This window comes from Anolis carolinensis, chromosome 1 (assembly GCF_035594765.1).
Source record: "Anolis carolinensis isolate JA03-04 chromosome 1, rAnoCar3.1.pri, whole genome shotgun sequence".
NCBI classification, from domain to species: domain Eukaryota; kingdom Metazoa; phylum Chordata; class Lepidosauria; order Squamata; family Dactyloidae; genus Anolis; species Anolis carolinensis.
The window spans coordinates 78,075,958-78,094,231 of record NC_085841.1 but is presented as its reverse complement, the minus strand read 5'-3'; the positions used below and the strand labels follow the sequence as shown (position 1 = coordinate 78,094,231).

Genomic DNA, 18,274 nt, shown 5'->3' with positions numbered 1-18,274 from the left:
CTAGTCTCAATCATTTGCAAGATGGTGACCATGCAACAAAAGCCAAATGAGAGATCCCCATTTGTGGAGTTATTTTTTAGATTGTTTCTTGGCGCACAGTGCTATATTGCAATGGAATAAGATGCCTCGGAGCATGGTGGAGTCTCTTTCTCTGGAAGTTTTAAAGCAGAGGCTGGATGGCCATCTGTTGGGGGTGCTTTGATTGTCTTTTTCCTGCATGGCAGGGGGTTGGACTGGATGACCATTGTGGTCTCTTCCAACTCTATGATTTTATAGTTATTAAAACTTGATAATTTTATGTTGTAACATGTTGCCGTCATTAAATATACTGCTTTGAAATTGAGTCCGTCATTTGAAGCATCCTGTTTTTGTCATTCTTGCTGGAAACCTTTGGAAATTGTTATTAATATATATCTATGCACATTCCATTATGTTTGGTACAGTAAGCATTATGTTTGGTGCAGTATATATATCAGGACTGTAAAGTTGATGCATATTTGCCACCTTATTCAGCTTCCTTTTGGTACTGCTGTAGGACAAAGTTATTAAATTTCAGTGATATACTTAATAAATTGAAGTGCTCCCTTTATATGATGGAATACAGTTTAGGGAACTATAAATGACTGTTAACTGTTTTTAAAGATTTGAGCAGGGCTGGTTATGACCCTGGTCCTCAACAGCCTGGCGCAGATCTCATTCACTGGGTTGCCATAAGCTGATGGCAAATTACTATTACGGTTACTACTCTGTTATATGAATGTATATGAATAATTATTGTAGCATTGATATATATGGCATTTTGTTATGTTGCATAAATATTATTATGATTGGAAAACGGCATGTTTCCTTAATGATAACCCTAATCCCTTCCCCCTTCACCACTACAGTAGAGTCTCACTTATCCAACACTCGCTTATCCAATGTTCTGGATTATCCAACACATTTTTGTAGTCAATGTTTTCAATATATCGTGATATTTTGGTGCTAAATTCGTAAATACAGTAATTACTACATAGCATTACTGTGTATTGAACTACTTTTTTGTCAAATTTGTTGTATAACATGATGTTTTGGTGCTTAATTTGTAAAATCATAACCTAATTTGGTGTTTAATAGGCTTCTCCTTAATCTCTCCTTATTATCCAACATATTCGCTTATCCAACGTTCTGCTGGCCCATTTACGTTGGATAAGTGAGACTACTGTACTTGTCTCCTTCTCTCAAAGATGCTTTGGCCCTGAAATAGAAAATCCATCAAATCTTAAAAATTAAAACAGAATAATATTAAATAAACCTTAATCAGATAACTGAGAATTTTAATCACTTATTTAATATTTGCAACCATCAGACTGAGGCAACCACCTTATTTAGCTCCCAATGAAAAATATTGTCTTGGGTATCCCTACTGGGGCTGCATTTGGCCGCTTAGCTTGCAAAGAAACTGTAAGTGGACAGGAAGAAAGGCAGGAAGTCGACAGCTTTTCTTTTCTCAAGGGGTAGTGAGAAGTAATCACTGCTTTCTGGGACTTCTACCCTCAATTTCATCACATCTTACAAACGGCACTTCAAAGAAGGAAACCCTAGAGTATTGTGCCCTGATTTTCAAAGTGGAAATATGGGATTTGTTAACAGGATAATTTTTCCCTTTCGTGTTAAAGGGTTTAAATAAAGTGTGGTTAATGTCAGAGGAAAGTGAAATGTGAACTATTGTACTATAAAGCTTTGCATTTGGTTGTGTTTTTCCCTACAACCAATTTTTTTTGTTACCACTCTCCACTCAGTTTGTTTTAAACTTTTTCAGTTGCCTGTGGATATTCACGAGTAGCTGCTTTAAGAATTAGAAAATGCCATGTTGGTTTCTAGAAATAACCTTAATCAAGGGTAACAGAAAAGACAGTTCTGGCCCTTTCCATTACAGTAATGACACTTGATTTCAAGGTTGTCAGGAACTGACACACAGCTTTGCATTTCATGTAGCACCTGCTTATTGTGTCCAAAAGGCTTTAAGCTTCATATGACACTGTGGCCAATGGGGATACAGAGGAAAGGAATGCAGAACATTGGAAATATGAAGCATACTTTAGGACTTGGTATGGATGACTTTTGCAAAGGTGTGAGAAATATTATCATAATCAGGATGGGCACATGTCTTTTCTTCTAACTGCATCTAATGGATGAAATGCATTTATTGTCCTGCAATATTTTATGTATTATGTGTGTGTGTGTGTGTGTGTGTGTGTGTGTGTGTATGTATGTATGGATGGATGGATGATTCTGACTTTGCTATTTGAAGTATCTCTACTATATATATATGAGATACTTCAAATAGCAAAGTCAGAATCATCCATACTATAGTAATTCTGATTTCTTCATATAATTCTGGAGAGAGATGATAGGATGAAAACAAATACATCTGAAATAAAGGTGCTGAAGGAGATTTTCTTTTGGATTCCAAGGGTTGGACTTTGGAGCCAACTTAGAAAGGCATCCAAGGGTTTGCATGAATAAAATGTACTGCTCATGACATTGGTATATTTAATTTTTGTAATGTCATTGTTTAATTTTCACGGCAATGTCTTTATTATTATGGCATTGAATGTTTGCCTTCGCTTTTTGTAAATTGCCCTGAGTCTCCACAGGGAGATAGGGAGGGATATAAATAAAGTTTATTATTATTATTATTATTATTATTGTTGTTGTTGTTGTTGTTATTGCTGTTATTTTATTTTATTATATGACACAGCAAACAAGATTTCGTTTCACAAAATCACAAGTCGAACACTTCCCAAGTGTCTAGGACTATGTGATGTATTTTCGGATGATGCATGCAGATCCCAGTAGGATGGCCTTTTGCAGTTGACAGATCGTAATTTTGTCAATGTCTGTTGTTTCCAAATGCCGGCTGAGATCTTTTGGCATGGCACCCAGTGTGCCCATCACCACCGGGACCACCTGCACTGGTTTCTGCCAGAGTCTTTGAAGTTCAATCTTGAGGTCCTGATAGCAGCTGAGTTTTTCCTGTTGTTTTTCGTCAATGCGACTGTCACCTGGGATGGCAACATCAATGATCCAAACCTCCACAACTGTGATGTCTGGTGTGTTGTGTTCCAGAACTTTGTCAGTCTGGATTCGGAAGTCCAACAGTATCTTTGCGTGCTCATTTTCCAATACTTTTGCAGGTTTGTGATCCCACCAGTTCTTTGCTGCTGGGAGGTGGTACTTGAGGCATAAGTTCCAATGAATCATTTGGGCCACATAGTTGTGCCTCTGTTTGTAGTCTGTCTGTGCGATTTTCTTACAGCAGCTGAGGATATGATCAATGGTTTCATTGGTTTCCTTGCACAGTCTGCATTTTGGTTCATCAGCTGATTTTTCGATCTTGGCCTTAATTGCATTTGTTCTGATGGCTTGCTCCTGGGCTGCAAGGATCAGGCCTTCTGTCTCCTTCTTCAGGGTCCCATTCGTGAGCCATAGCCAGGTCTTCTTTATCAGCTTTTCCTTCAATTTTGTCAAGGAACTTTCCAGGCAATGTTTTGTTGTGCCAGCTGTCAGCTCTAGTTTGTAGTGAGGTTTTCTTGTACTGGTTTTTTGTCTGTTGTGCTTTGAGGAGTTTCTGATTTTTTACTTCAATCAAACCAGGTTCTTCACTTTGCTTTACATATTCTGCCAGGGCATGTTCTTCTTCTTTGACTGCTTGTTTTACTTGTAAGAGTCCTCTGCCCCCTGATCTTCTAGGCAGATATAGCCGGTCAACATCACTGTGAGGGTGCAGTGAATGATGAATGGCATGAGTTTTCTTGTTTTTCTGTCCAAATTGTCCAGTTCTGCCTGTGTCCAATTTATAATGCCAGCAGAATATCTTATGACAGGTATGGCTCAGGTGTTTATGGCCTCGATGGTGTTGCCTCCATTGAGCTTGCTTTTGAGAGTTTTTCTGACCCTTTGTGTGTATTCTTTACTAACCACAGTCTTCACATGTTCATGCTTGATGTTATCCAGCTGTAATATGCCCAGATATTTATAGGCCTCTGGCTGGTGACACTTTATTGTTTGGCCATTAGGCATATTTATGCCCTCACTTTCAATGATTTTTCCCTTCTTCAGTACCACTGTCTAACATTTGTCCAAACCAAACTCCATAATAATAACCAAATAACCAAACTGTTGTTATTGTTGTTGTTGTTGTTGTTATTATTATTATTATTATTATTATTATTATTATTATTATTATTTATGTGGCATTTTGTTAGAGCGACAATTTTCTCTAGAAGCCAAGATGACTAAATTGAAGTTGTCATACTTTGGACCTATCATGAGATGAATACAACTCATTAGAAAAGGCAATCATGCTCAATAAAGTGAAAAGTAGTAGAAAACAGAAACACCACATTACAGGTAGATTGATCTAATATGAGAAATTGTGGTCCTGTGTTTCTAAAACTTCAGCAGGGTTGTTGATAATCAGGTTTCATGGAAGTCTCTCATTCATTGGGTTGACACATGTTGATAACAAATACCTATTGCTACTACTATATTGTATGGGTGTGTATATTATATGGGTGTGTATCAATAATTCTTCTCTTGGCATTGAAATATATATATATATATATATATATATACACACACACACACACACACACACACACACACACACACAAACAAATATGTGACATTTTGTTTAAAAAAAACAAGCAAATGTGTCTATTTCATAAATATTATTATGGTTGGAACCTTGCATTTTTCCTTTCAGGAAAAACTGTTCAACTGTATTTACAACAGTGATAATGCTGAATTAAATAATTTTATTAGATTACAGAAATATTATATTATTTGAAGTTTCAAAACCTAAGTAAGGCAGACAATAAAAAGGATAGCCCAGTGCAGACAAATAATGCTGTTCAGGAAGAAAAAGAAGTTATAAGCATGCCTGTTTCGGTACTTCTGGGCAGCAAGTGTATAATTAATTTAGAAGCCAGAAAACCTAAGGATATGCTGCCCATCAAAAAGTTATGAATTTACTTAGGTTTAAGGCTGGACTATCTTTAGGCAGAAGGAGGCAACCTTCCGAAGTAGCAGATGGGAAAGACAGAGTTGTAAGAGCATCTGTTAGTCTAGTGAGCTTTCATCTGTGGAATTGGGCAATGAAGAAAATGCTCCTGTTCAGGATTATTTCTAAAGCAAATTTCAGAAAGTGCATCCACTTCTGCTATATCATACTTTATGCTCTAAATTCTATGCTGTATTTTTTTGGGGGGGGGGGATATAAATATTAGAAAGACCTAATCAGTTACAAATAATGTTCTAAGTGTGAAAAGTTTGTGGCACAGCCAAAGGAAAAACATATGGATGCGCTGATAAAACATATGGCCATCCATATGTTAAAAAAAGAAGTATGATTAGACCCCTGAGGTGTAACATATGCAAAAAGGTTGATTGGAGTGATGCTGCTGAGCTGAATAAACTTCAAATGCAAGTGGAAAAACAAGGGTGAAAGTGAAGGTGTTTCCTCTGGTATTATGTTTGTTCATGTATTTGCCTTCTTATTTGAGTAAATAAGGTTTGCTTAACTGTTTTTATAAAACTGTCTTGCTTACAGATGCATTGCCACCTTGAATTTGGTTGTTCATTTGAAAGGATGGCTTTATTGGACATGAATCTTCTCAGTACACCTATTCTTGTTTAAGCTCTTGAGGATGGCACAGTAGAATCCATGGGTGTTTGTCAACAGTCATAGATTTTGGTATCCACAGAGTGTCTTGAAACCAAACCCCAGTAGGTACCAAGGACCTTCTGCGTTACCCATTCATGATCATGGCACTGTTGCCACAGCCATAAATGCCCCCACCAAACCTATCATAACAGCCATCTCGGGGAAGTTACTAGCTGTTAAGTTACATGTGGACATTTGAAACTAAATAGGCAAGGTTAGGTATCAGTGAAAATGTATGTATTTAAATAGTTATGTCCCAGCCTATACCATAGGACAGAGGTTTCCAAACGTATCATGTTGGTTATACACTTTTTAGAAATGCATCATTTTACAATATGGTAATTCAGTCTTACTAGTAAATCAGAGGCTAAACCACCCCTCATTAAAGATATGACATATACATACATTGCAATAACAAAATGTTTGGGGACATAACATATATATTTTTTAAAATATATGATTTGTAAGATAATAACATAAATTTCCAAGATTTTTATCTTTTCTCTTTATGTTTAGGCAACACACCTACACACTGCACATGACACACTTATATGTTGCAACACATAGTTTGGAAAGCACTGCCATAGGATATCAGTTCTACATATATTTAAAATCAATTTAAAAATTTAAAATAGGAAAGAATAATGTAATCAAACTAAAACTCACTAAACCATTTGGCAAACTTCAATTAACATGTTTATAATATAAAATTTAATTTAGACTCTTCATCAAATCCAAACCTAATGATTTACAAGTTCAAAGGCAATTTTCAGATTTTGAAATGATTTTGAAGAAATATGAAATGTCTACTTATTACTGGATGAGTACAATGGATGAATACATAAAGTTTTGGCATGAAATGCATTGTTATTTTCACCTTGCTGAGAGTAAAGATCAATTTTGTTTATTTCTATATTGCCTCAATTCTGTTTCCAGGGAAGGTTTGTAAATTATGCTGTCAAACATCATTTATTAGGAAGGCAGCTTACCATGGAAAAGTGTGTCCAACTGTTAGTGTGAAACAAATAAGCAAATGACACTTTGCCCCAGCCCGTGACTGAAAAGCAATTGGGCTATGTAAAGTTCATGTCACAATTTGTTTTGCCATTTGTTGGGTGTAATTAATCTAATAGAGAGAAATTGTGTTTTTTCCCTCCTTCTTCTTTTCCAAGCCTGGAGATACAGTCTTGATGATGTTTTCATACTAAAATTGTTCTGAACTGTCTGACTCTGCTACAAATCTAGTAAAATAAAATAAAAACTATTTTCAAAACTCACTGCTACTGTTGTCTGTATATTTTTGATATCAATTGTCACTTTCTCCACTTGGACAGCTCTAAGTATAGATACTTACAAGGAAGGTTACTGAGGGGGAAAGCGATTATGAATGGTCTGGCTTAAGTTGTCACAAGTTTTGTTTTTATTTTATGCTGTTACCACTATGCTGACTTGCAAATATTTTTCTACTGCTTTATTTTCATGCCAGTTTTTGAGATATGAATTCTCTAGGATAATTCTGTGCATTTTGAACATAGCAAAGTTTTCTGGAAGAGTCAAAGGCATGAGTCCTTAAATAAGGCAGCTGGCTAATTGTTTTGGAACAGCATGTTTACATGACACATTTTCCTGCAGCAGAAAAGGAATTGAAAGTGAGCCAAAACAGCAACAAAAAGCAAAGAAAGAATGCAAACAGGCTTCCATCTTGCTTTCAATATACAAGATTTTGAGAAGCAGTGCAAACATAGCTTTGTAATGACTATATCAGTATTCCTTTGTTTTACTTTTCAGCCTCCAAAATATTAATATTGATATTAATAGCCGGCATGTAGTGCCTGGAACATTAATCATATAATGTGTATGTACATATAGTAATATTTAGTGATTTTTATAATTATTTTGTCCACATTACTAAGTATAATTACACACACACAGAGGGAGAGAAGCATTTGAATTTATAGTTAGTAACCAGAACAAAAATAATTATAGAAATCACCATATATTTCTGTACTATACATCATAAGAAAAGGAAATGAAAGTCAGCAAAAATGTGGAATTGAATTAGTAGCATATATAATCAATCTGAACATTTGACATTCCCAGTAGAACCATAATTTATAGTGTTCTGGCATTGTGCGGTCTAATAAATGATTTTGAAAGCTTCTTAACAGCCTCTTTACACAAGCAATGTATTTACTGCCACCTGAGATGACTTAGAAAACAGTGCCTATCAATTTTCCTCATGTTCTTGGTCTGTAAGTACATTCGAGATATTTTCTTCAGGTTTATTAAAAGGAACTCAATCATAAATTTAGCACATAAAATCAGTCTAATATATATTTTAAGACAGGTGGAAAAACAGAGTCTGATTTCTCTAAACACAAATAGACACACAAGATTTCATTACAATCATTGGGATAGGTTTGTTGTGGGGAGGTAGCAGTTGGCAATGGATTGTGCATGTAGTCATGTGATGGCAATAGTCACCAAAGTTGATGGTCATTCCAGTTTGCCACCTTCATGTGATAAAGTCCATAGTGTGCACAATATTTCTGTTGTGGAAGTTCACCAGAGTTTACGAGTTTCATTACCAAAGTTCACTGTGAGCTTCCTTGTGGGAAACTACTATGGGGCACTGTATTGTCCATGGATCATGTATTTGGCATGTTTCACATTGTTATAAATTGTACTTACATTAAAATCAAATCCACAATGTACAAGAAGTAATTATAATAAATTGTAAACATCATTAACACCCAAAATACCAAGTCACAATTGCTCTTTAAAACGTCAAAATGAAAAGCACAGAATAGAACAATCAAAGTGCTTTCATAATAAAGATACATTTTACTCATTTTTTTTATTAAATAACTTTCTGAGCAACCATATTCTCTTCTGCAGGCTAAACATGCCCAGCTCTTTAAGCCTCTCCTCATAGGGCTTGTTCTCCAGACCCTTAATCATTTTAGTCGCCCTCCTCTGGACGCTTTCCAGCTTGTCAACATCTCCCTTCAACTGTGGTGCCCAGAATTGGACGCAGTATTCCAGGTGTGGTCTGACCAAGGCAGAATAGAAGGGGGAGCATGACTTCCCTGGATCTAGACGCTATTCCCCTATTGATGCAGGCCAAAATCCCATTGGCTTTTTTAGTTGCCGCATCACATTGCTGGCTCATGTTTAACTTGTTGTCCACAAGGACTCCAAGGTCTTTTTCGCACACACTGCTGTCAAGCCAGGCGTCCCCCATTCTGTATCTTTGATTTCCATTTTTTCTGCCGAAGTGAAGTATCTTGCATTTGTCCCTGTTGAACTTCATTTTGTTAGTTTTGGCCCATCTCTCTAGTCTGTCAAGATCGTTTTGAATTCTGCTCCTGTCTTCTGGAGTGTTGGCTATCCCTCCCAGTTTGGTCTCATCTGCAAACTTGATGATCGTGCCTTCTATCAGGAATAAGGATATTAAAAATTACAGAAGTTTTATTACTGCAGCAGAAAACTAACTGTTGCCTGCTGGAATAGCCCAGTGTATCACAAAGAACAAAGAAAATTGTAGCAATATTTATATAACTCACACAATCACACAGAAACACACTAACAGTCTTTTATTCTAGGTCTACCTCTCAACTCCTCCCAGTTTCACCTTCTGCTCTTGTCCCTGCCAGTTGGTGCACTGAACATGTCCAAGATTTGTCAGACTGAGTCCTATTGTTTATTCAGAATTTGCAACTGTCTTACCTTTATCTGTTACTACCCAGGCCGAACTTAGCCTTGACTTGAATGAGTCCTGAATGTCCCTGTTTGTTCACTCTTAACTTTTCCCTCCTCCCTTCTCAGTTGTGTTGTCTGAACCAACATCAATCTATTTCAAAATGGTAATTAATACCGATTTCATTCGCTAACAATTAAGAGAAGTTATATTTTAGCCAGGGGCATCTACAATAGTGAGAAGCTGGAATGTGTCCAGAGGAAAGTCACAAAAACTATCAAAGGTCTGGAAGCTAAGCCCTGTGAGGAGTGGCTTAGGGAGTTGGGTGTGTTTAGCTTGAAGAAGAGAAGAGATGACAGAGGGGACATGATAGCCATGTTTAAATATTTAAAAGGATGTCATATTAAAGAGGAAGTAGTCTTTTCTGTTGCTCTGGAGACTAGGAGCAATGGAGTCAAAGTCCAGGAAAAGAGATTCTACCTAAACTTTAAGAAAAGCTTAACTGATAGTAAGAGGTGTTTGACAGTGGAACATGTTTCCTCAGAGTGTGGTAAAATTTCCTTCATTGGTTTTTAAATAGAGGCTGGGTGACCATCTTTTGCGAGTGCTTTTATTGTGTGTTTCTGTATGGCAGGAGATTGGACTGGATGGCTCTTGTGTATCAATTGAATGGCTCTTGTGTATCAAGTGAATTACCCTACATCAATGAGAATTGAAACATGCAAAGTATTTTATTTGTCTCAAGTATGTCTTCTTTATGTTACTTTCCTATATTTACTGGGGGGTTTTGTAATCTTCCTTACTATACACATTTTTGCACACACTTTTGTATCTGAGAACTAAGGTGAAGTATGACAGGGTGATGTTTATGGGAAATGTGTCTGTTCCATTCATATTAAAATGCTAGCCAAACCATTTATCCCTGTTGGCTATTAAGAATGTCAACAGACCTTTGCTATCTATTCCTTCTCCCCCCCCCCCCCCAGTCAGCAAAGTGACTTCCAATTATCAAATAAAAGCATGTGATATGGAGAAACAATACAGTCTCACTATTAAAAGGTTACAGTGGATGTGCCTTGGGGCTGGTGCAATCTCGTGGCTCTCAGAGCATCTGCTGTCATAATTACATTTGAATATTCTGAAGAACATATACAAGCCCCATTAATTTTAATGCAGCTTTAATAGGAGGTGTTTCAACTGGATTGAAACCCTGGTTGTTAACTCGGGAGTAAGTGAAAGTCTAAAAGAAAGTTAAACTTGTCATGCCATTTCTTCATTGTAGCATATTCAGCTTTAAATTCTCTTGACCTTCGTTCTCTTGACCATCCTCACCATGCCCACGAACAACCTTATCATCATGATATTGCTATCATCAGCATTAGCATCATGTTATGTCTGTCATTGCATGAGCAAGCATTCACATAGTGGACTTCTCTCTTCTTCTCCTTCTCCTCAGTCTCCATATACAGCACCTTCAACAAGTGGTCCAAGAGTAGATGGAAAGGAAGGGTAACAGAATCTGCTGTTAGATTTTGCAGTTCTTGTTATTGCCTCTTCTCCCCTCCCCCTTTTTCTTTTCAATTTTCAAATGACGTGATGCAGAATGTTTTTAATTACTTTGATTGGTTTTTGATATTAGGATTTACTTTTCTCATTGTAAGATAGTTTGTTAGGATTGCATCCATTGCAATAGAGTATCACACTGCTCTGTTTAGGCTAATCTAATTATCTACCTATTTGTCCTGTCTGTCCATCTTATTTCCCTATCTTTCTCCCAAAATTGTAATTGGCTGAATCTGGGACACCTTTACAAATAAACTTAACTAACATAACCTTATTGCCAAATAAAAGTTCTTTGAAATGCAATCTTGGTTTGATAGGAATATATTTATTCACACATTCTTACGCATTAAAGAGGATCTCCACAGTCACTTCTAAGTGGAATCTAACTTAATAGACTTTTCAAATGCTCTCCTGAGTGAATGCATGTGACAGTTTCTTTTAACTTGTGCTTCCTTTCTGTGTCTTTCCTTCACTTCTCCACATTGTAATGGAAATTCAGGGAGGGATATGAGGATGCTGTTGAACAATCTTTCACCTCTGACAACATGTACTGTAAGCTGCACACAGCTGTCATGATAATGACAAGTCTGGTGCACCAAGATAATTGGGTACTTGAAGAAGATTCATAAGACAATATGCTGCACAGCAATGTGTTATGCCCTGGGGCAAGGGGAAGAAAAGAAAGGGTATCAGATAGGTTGGAAATTTGCTCTTGATAAATAATAATCTAGTTACGTGATGCAGTGATGTGATTTTGTTTGTCTGCAAAGTAGCTTTACTTACCTTCTTTGCTAGCACAAAACTATTTTAAGGGTTCCAGAGCTGTCTTGTACTACATATAGTATCAAATTCTATTTTACAAGCAATAAAATCAAAATATCCCAGTGGAATTTGACTCATGCAATTTCTATTAGATGCTTTCAGAGATGAGAAAGTTTGACGCCTAAACAAACTCTGGAAGGCTACTCTCTGACAGCTCATTATTAAGAAGCGGCAAGGACTGACTTTATTAGTATAGCACATTGTTGTCTCATCTGCAAGCCGGGATCCTTTGCTCACTTGTGACAAGTTCTGCCTATTTTTGAGAAATCATCTGACACTGGAAACTAAAATGCTCTTAACCCTTTTGAGTGTCATGTGAACTATATAAAAATGTTATTCCTTTTCCTATTAAGTATTTTCTTCATTTTTATTGAATATATTTGTCACAAACAGGAAAGTTCTTTCAAAGCCATTTTGTTTGTGGGTGACTATCAGTCATTTGCAAGTATAAATAATCAATTTTATAGGGGAAATAGAGGGGAAATTATAAGGAGGGTGGGACTCAGCCAAGGTGACATCTTTCATGCCTAATGCTCTTTGACTTCATAAGGATGAGATCCAACCACTTCTGAGAGAATTGCACAATTCTGAGAGTTCATAATCTTCGGAGACCTGTTTTCCACTCTGTGAGAGATTTGCAGCTGCGCGGTTTTGTACTTTCACTTTTCAACCTACTGAAGCACCATAAAGATGCATTTTGCTATTAAAGGCTTTCCCCTATTTTGTGTATTCTACAAGGGGGAGGTGTACTTTTGACTAGCACACCTTGTTTAATGATGCACAGCCATGCATGGGTGAGAAGTTTTCCAAAACAGACTTGCAATCAGAAAATAAACACTTAATATACCCTGTTTCCCCGAAAATAAGACAGGGTCTTATATTAATTTTTGCTCCCAAAGATGCACTAGGTCTTATTTTCAGGGGGTGTCTTATTTTTCCATGAAGAAGAGCTCACATTTATTGTTGAACAACAAAATGAACATTTATTATATACTATAAAGTAGTTGTCATCACAAACCAGCATAACAGACAAACTATGAATCCTATCAAGAATTTCTTGTTACTACCATTATTTCCATGTACAACAATCTATGGTACCTCTTGCAGTTTAGGTTTCACAAGGTTTCCACGCTGATTTCTCTCTATTCTAGTTTCAATGTACTCATGAATGATGAATAATATAATATACTATAATAATAATATGATAATATAATAATAATATAATGATATACAATATATTAATTAGATAATATAATAATAGGATATAATAATAATAGAATATGATAATAATATGGTATTAATAGGATAATATAATAATGGGATATAATAACAGAATAGCATAATAATATAATAATAATAGGATAATATAATAGAATAATAGAATGGAATATAATGATATAAAATATATTAATAAGATAATATAAAATGGAATATAATAATAATAAAAGAATATGCTAATAATGATAAAATAATAATATGATAATATAATTGAATAATAGTATAGAATATAATGATATAAAATATATTAATAGGATAATATAAAATGGAATTTAATAATAACAGAATAATAATATAATAATATGAAAATATAATAGAATAATAATATAATAATAATATAATGATATAATAATAATAATAATAATAATAATAGAAAAATATAATATAATGATATAAAATATATTAATAGGATAATATAATAATGGGATATAATAATAGTAACAGAATACGATGATAATAATATGGCAATAGAATAATAGTATAAAATAATGTTTCAGGGCATAGGATAGGAATAAGGATGAGAGGAGAATCCTAATGCATTCTGTACCTTTAAGAAACTGAAAGAGCAGGACGAGTGGAAAGCCCTCTTCCTTCCCTCCCTCCTTCCCTTGCCCTGGCTCCAGGAGCCAATCAGAAGCCTTGGGGGCGAAGCGAGCATGGCCAGGAAGCATGGCCTTGTCTCCAGAGGAAGAAACGGCAGCGCAGCAGCAGCCACGGAGGCTGGGGGACAGGCAAGGCAAGGCCAGCAAGCACTTTCTCTCCCTCCCTCCCTCCCTCCCTCCCTCCCTCCGGTGTGTGTATGTATGAGTGCTGCTTTAGCCCTGCAGCCATGCTTCCCAATGGAACTCTGCTGCAGCCTTAGTTGCTAGGTCTTACTTTCAGGGGAGGCCTTATATTTGGCAATCCCCCCCAAAACCCTGCTAGGTCTTATTCTTTGGGGAGGTCTTATTTTCGGGAAAACACGGTAGGAAATCCATATCAAAGGTTCCTCTGCAGAGCTGCACAGTTACTTGAATTATTTTTAAAGGAAGCAAATGGGGCAAAAATAAGAAGTTTTGGCTGGGAAGAAGAAACTGCAGAGGCCTGGATCAATACCCACAACAATCTGACATCACTGACTCCAAAGTCACTGCAGAAACAGCTTGAGATTATCACATGTCAAAACACCCGAAAGACTAATTAAATACATGTTTGTTTTTAAAAGCAACTGCTTCACTACACATTATAGTGAGTTTAGGACAATGTCTTACAATGGTAGATTTTTCCGTTTGTGACTAGGGAGCCTAAACATGTTTTCTGAGCCTCGTGCAATAATGTTCTAAGTCATCAAGCCCCCTCTTTCTGTCCTGAGCACATCGCCCCTTTATCTAACTTTTCTATAAAAACCTCAGATGAGAGTGAACCATAATAATGTCAAGCACTCTGCTTCAATAGAAATTGTGTGAAATTTCTTTTCAGTGCAGGCTTTGTGCTTCAGTTCTGCAAGAGAAGACATAGCCCCATAAATACCTGCTTTGAATGGTTCTTCTGGATAAGACCTCTATTACACTTGGGACAGAGTGAACTATTTATCTTCAGACTTTTTATCCGTTTATCCATGAAGATAAAAATTGAGAACCACTGGTGTAAAGTAATAGAGGATAGATTGGGAAAAAAGCGAAAAAGATTGCCTACTTTACTATAACATGTTGGCACACGGCACTAGGTAAAAGAGTATTTAAAAGTGAGATAAAATGGCATGCTTTGTACTTGAAAAAATACTATTGGATATGATTGTGATATCACAATTATGTACAAAGGTGTTAAGAAAAGTATATATGAAGAGGCACCTAGTTTTTTGTGCAGGCCTTTTTTAGGTCATAATTTTAAAGTGAGAGACCATATGAAAGTACAGTAGAGTCTTACTTATCCAAGAGTCGCTTATCTAAGATTCTGGATTATCCAATGCATTTTTGTAGTCATTGTTTTCAATATATCGTGATATTTTGGTGCTAAATTTGTAAATACAGTAATTACAACATAACATTACTGCATATTGAACTACTTTTTCTGTCAAATTTGTTCTATAACATGATGCTTTGGTGCTTAATTTGTAAAACCATAACCTAATTTGATGTTTAATAGGCTTTTCCTTAATCCCTCCTTATTATCCAAGATATTCGCTTATGCACGGTTCTGCCAGCCCGTTTAGCTTGGATAAGTGAGGCTCTACTGTACTTGTAGTGACAACTTTAGTTCCACTACACCAGTGAGGAAGATAGGAAAATCAAATGACTATTTGTTCAAATAAATGCTATATGTGGGAAGTTATATATGGGAACTATCCCAAATGTAAGGATAAATAGCTTTCTCTTTTTTTCATTGGTTTTTATAAGCAAGGTAAAACAGAATGGTTTCATCTGGGAAACAGAAAGCTGATACAACAAAGTGTCTTTCCTTTGGTAGCCTGAAACTCTTTAGTCAGAAAGCACACAATGATTTGCATATATAGCTTGCTAGCTGTATTTTGGGAAACAACTGTTTGCTTTTGATTGATCACAGCTATGGAAGAAGTGTTGTCAAGGCACATTTCATGATGCTTATCAGCAGCAAAGTCATACCATCAGGTGCTTTTGCATAGTGCTTATAAAACATTTGAGTTGTAAAGTTTCAACTGCAACCAAGACAAATGCAGTCTGTCTTTTATATTGTTATAACCTGTAACAGTAATCATTGTTGGCATTACATGGCTGCAAGAACTTTTCAGTCTTGCAGCCAACAATCCCCACTAACTATTGGACACTTGCTGTGCTTCTCCCAGACTATGCAATGGGCTTCGTCTCTTTTTCACAAGATGAACTTTGACTACATCAGCCTTCTTAGCCCCAGTAGAGAAGGAGATAGTGACATTTGCAGCTTTCCTGTTCTGTTGACTGTAAATTATTTTGTGTTTTTGACAGTTTGCAACAACTGAAGTAAGTTACTCCTACCAAGATTCTTGTGGCAGATTCTTCTTTACCTTCCTTCTTGGTGGCATGGGAATGCTGTTTCTCCTTCCTGTGCATTTCCCAATCATGCAAGAAGAATGGGGACAGCATGTTTGTCTCCCTGCATGTGGGAAAGTTGGATACTAAGAAGCTCCTTTGAAGAGTCATTGTGTGTGTAAATGGCCAGGTTAACTCATTCATATACATTTTTGGAGAAATGGTTGGATCAAAATATGTAGAAAATTCTTTTTTGATGCTTTGGGAATATTCATCAACTTTACTGAACCTCAGGTTTCGGCGTTCTAACATCCTTGCTACAGGCATTTTGTTATCAATAAAGTTATGCCCATTTAAAGAACCATTTGTTTTACTTTCCTGCATTTGTAAAGTGTGGCCAACACTGAAGCACTTACTTCCTCTACAGCAGTGGTTTTCAACTTGTGGGTCCCCAGATGTTTTGGCCTTCAGCTCCCAGAAATCCTAACAGCTGGTAAACTGACTGGGATTTCTGGGAGTTGTAGGTCAAAACACCTGGGGACCCACAGGTTGAGAACCACTGGTCTACAGACATTCTCAAACCCACTCTTGTGCTGAACCAGAGGATACACAACAACAACAACAACAACAACAAAAACAACAGCTTGCTTATCTACTGTACAGGCACATAATCCATCCTTCTTGGCTGCATATCCCTGTCATGTCTGCTTTTCCTTGATGTTTCTTTCTCTAAGGGGTATATACGTTTTGATTATTCACAACTAAAAAGAAAGCAGAAGCTATTCCTCTTTCGTCCTTTTTCAGTGATGATGGAAATGTTCTAAAATGAGGATTTTGCATATTTGCAGGACTATCTACATGCATACAGAGTAAAAATGAAGAATCTGTTCTTCTTTTAGGTGTCTTAAGTGGTTTCGTGGTTTGTTTTCATGGTAGGCCCCATCAATCTACCACATGACCATTTGAAAAAGTTTTTATAGCACTACTATTTTGGATGCAGGTGCATATTCCAAGTGACACTTGGTGCTTTGCCATTTTTTATTCATGTTCCTTCAGTAGATTAAACTTTGCATATAAATATTAATGTTTGAAAAGGCTGTTTCAAGCTTAGTTCAGGTTCAGTAGTAATCCCTGAAGAGCTTGTATGTTTATTGCATTTAAATCCAACCACAGACAAGCACATGCTTCATATAAATCAAAAGAAGGGGGCATCCTGCTATTATAGTGATACTTGTACTTGAAGAAAAACAACACTGCAGATAAGAATAACAGATACTGAAAAAAATGCTGCCCTTAGACAGGTTGCTTTGGTTTTGTTTCTCACACACTAAGAGTACTGGAGAGCTCAGCAAGATTAAAAGGCTCATTTTTCTAACTGTCGCAGTTTGACTGGGACAGTCCCTAATAATCATCTGCCATTCCACTTTTTCAGCTGCTCATAAAATGTCCCACTTTCTCTCTCCTCTTACTTTTCCCACTTTGTCCTTAACTTACTTCAGTTGTTGCAAACTGTTTAAAGCACAAAATAATTTACATTCAATTAACTCTAAAGAGTAGGAGGCAGAATCTTGTCCTTCTACAAAGGCTGGGACAAAAGCAAACTGCTGCATCTTCTTCTAATGTGTGTTCTTCCTTAGCAATAACTTTTGTGATCTTGTCCTCACTGTAATGTTACTTGGCTATAGATGGTTCTCAGTTTCTGTCTGTGAAATGTTGCCTGGTATTAAGCTATTTGAATGTGCCAGGGCAGGTCTGTCTGGAGTACTGGGTATTTCTGGGCAAAAAACTCCTGAGACCTAGTGACAGTGCTTAGTGGTGCCTAGTGGTGTTATATGAGGCACTCCTTGGTGGGATGTCATGAACTATGGTATTTTAAGCCTTAATACTCCGCCATTCAATTTAAAAAACTACTATAAGAAGCTAGGGTCACACACACTTTTCAAAGAATTGTACCCTCCCCCCCCCCTCAGATTCTTCATCCTTACTACAGGACCAGAGAAGAGAGTCTAAGCCAGTACTTTCCAAAGTGGGAAATATTGCTCCCCATGGGGCACTAGAATGATCTAGGAGGTGGCCGTAGCTTGGGGTGCAGTTGGGGACATTGAATAAAATTAAGGAGGTGGTAGAAACACAAAGAAGAACATTTTATAAAAACATACATATATGTATCATTTTTGTGTAATACTGAGTTAAAGTCATTTGTGATTACTTTATTTTCCCAATATGCCCACAAAATGC

General features: G+C 36.6%; 1 protein-coding gene across 2 annotated transcripts in view; it reads left to right on the top strand.

Annotated features, from left to right (window-relative positions):
• Window positions 1–18,274, top strand: part of sash1 (SAM and SH3 domain containing 1) — a 713,255-nt gene that overhangs the window by 133,212 nt on the left and 561,769 nt on the right. The window lies entirely within an intron of this gene.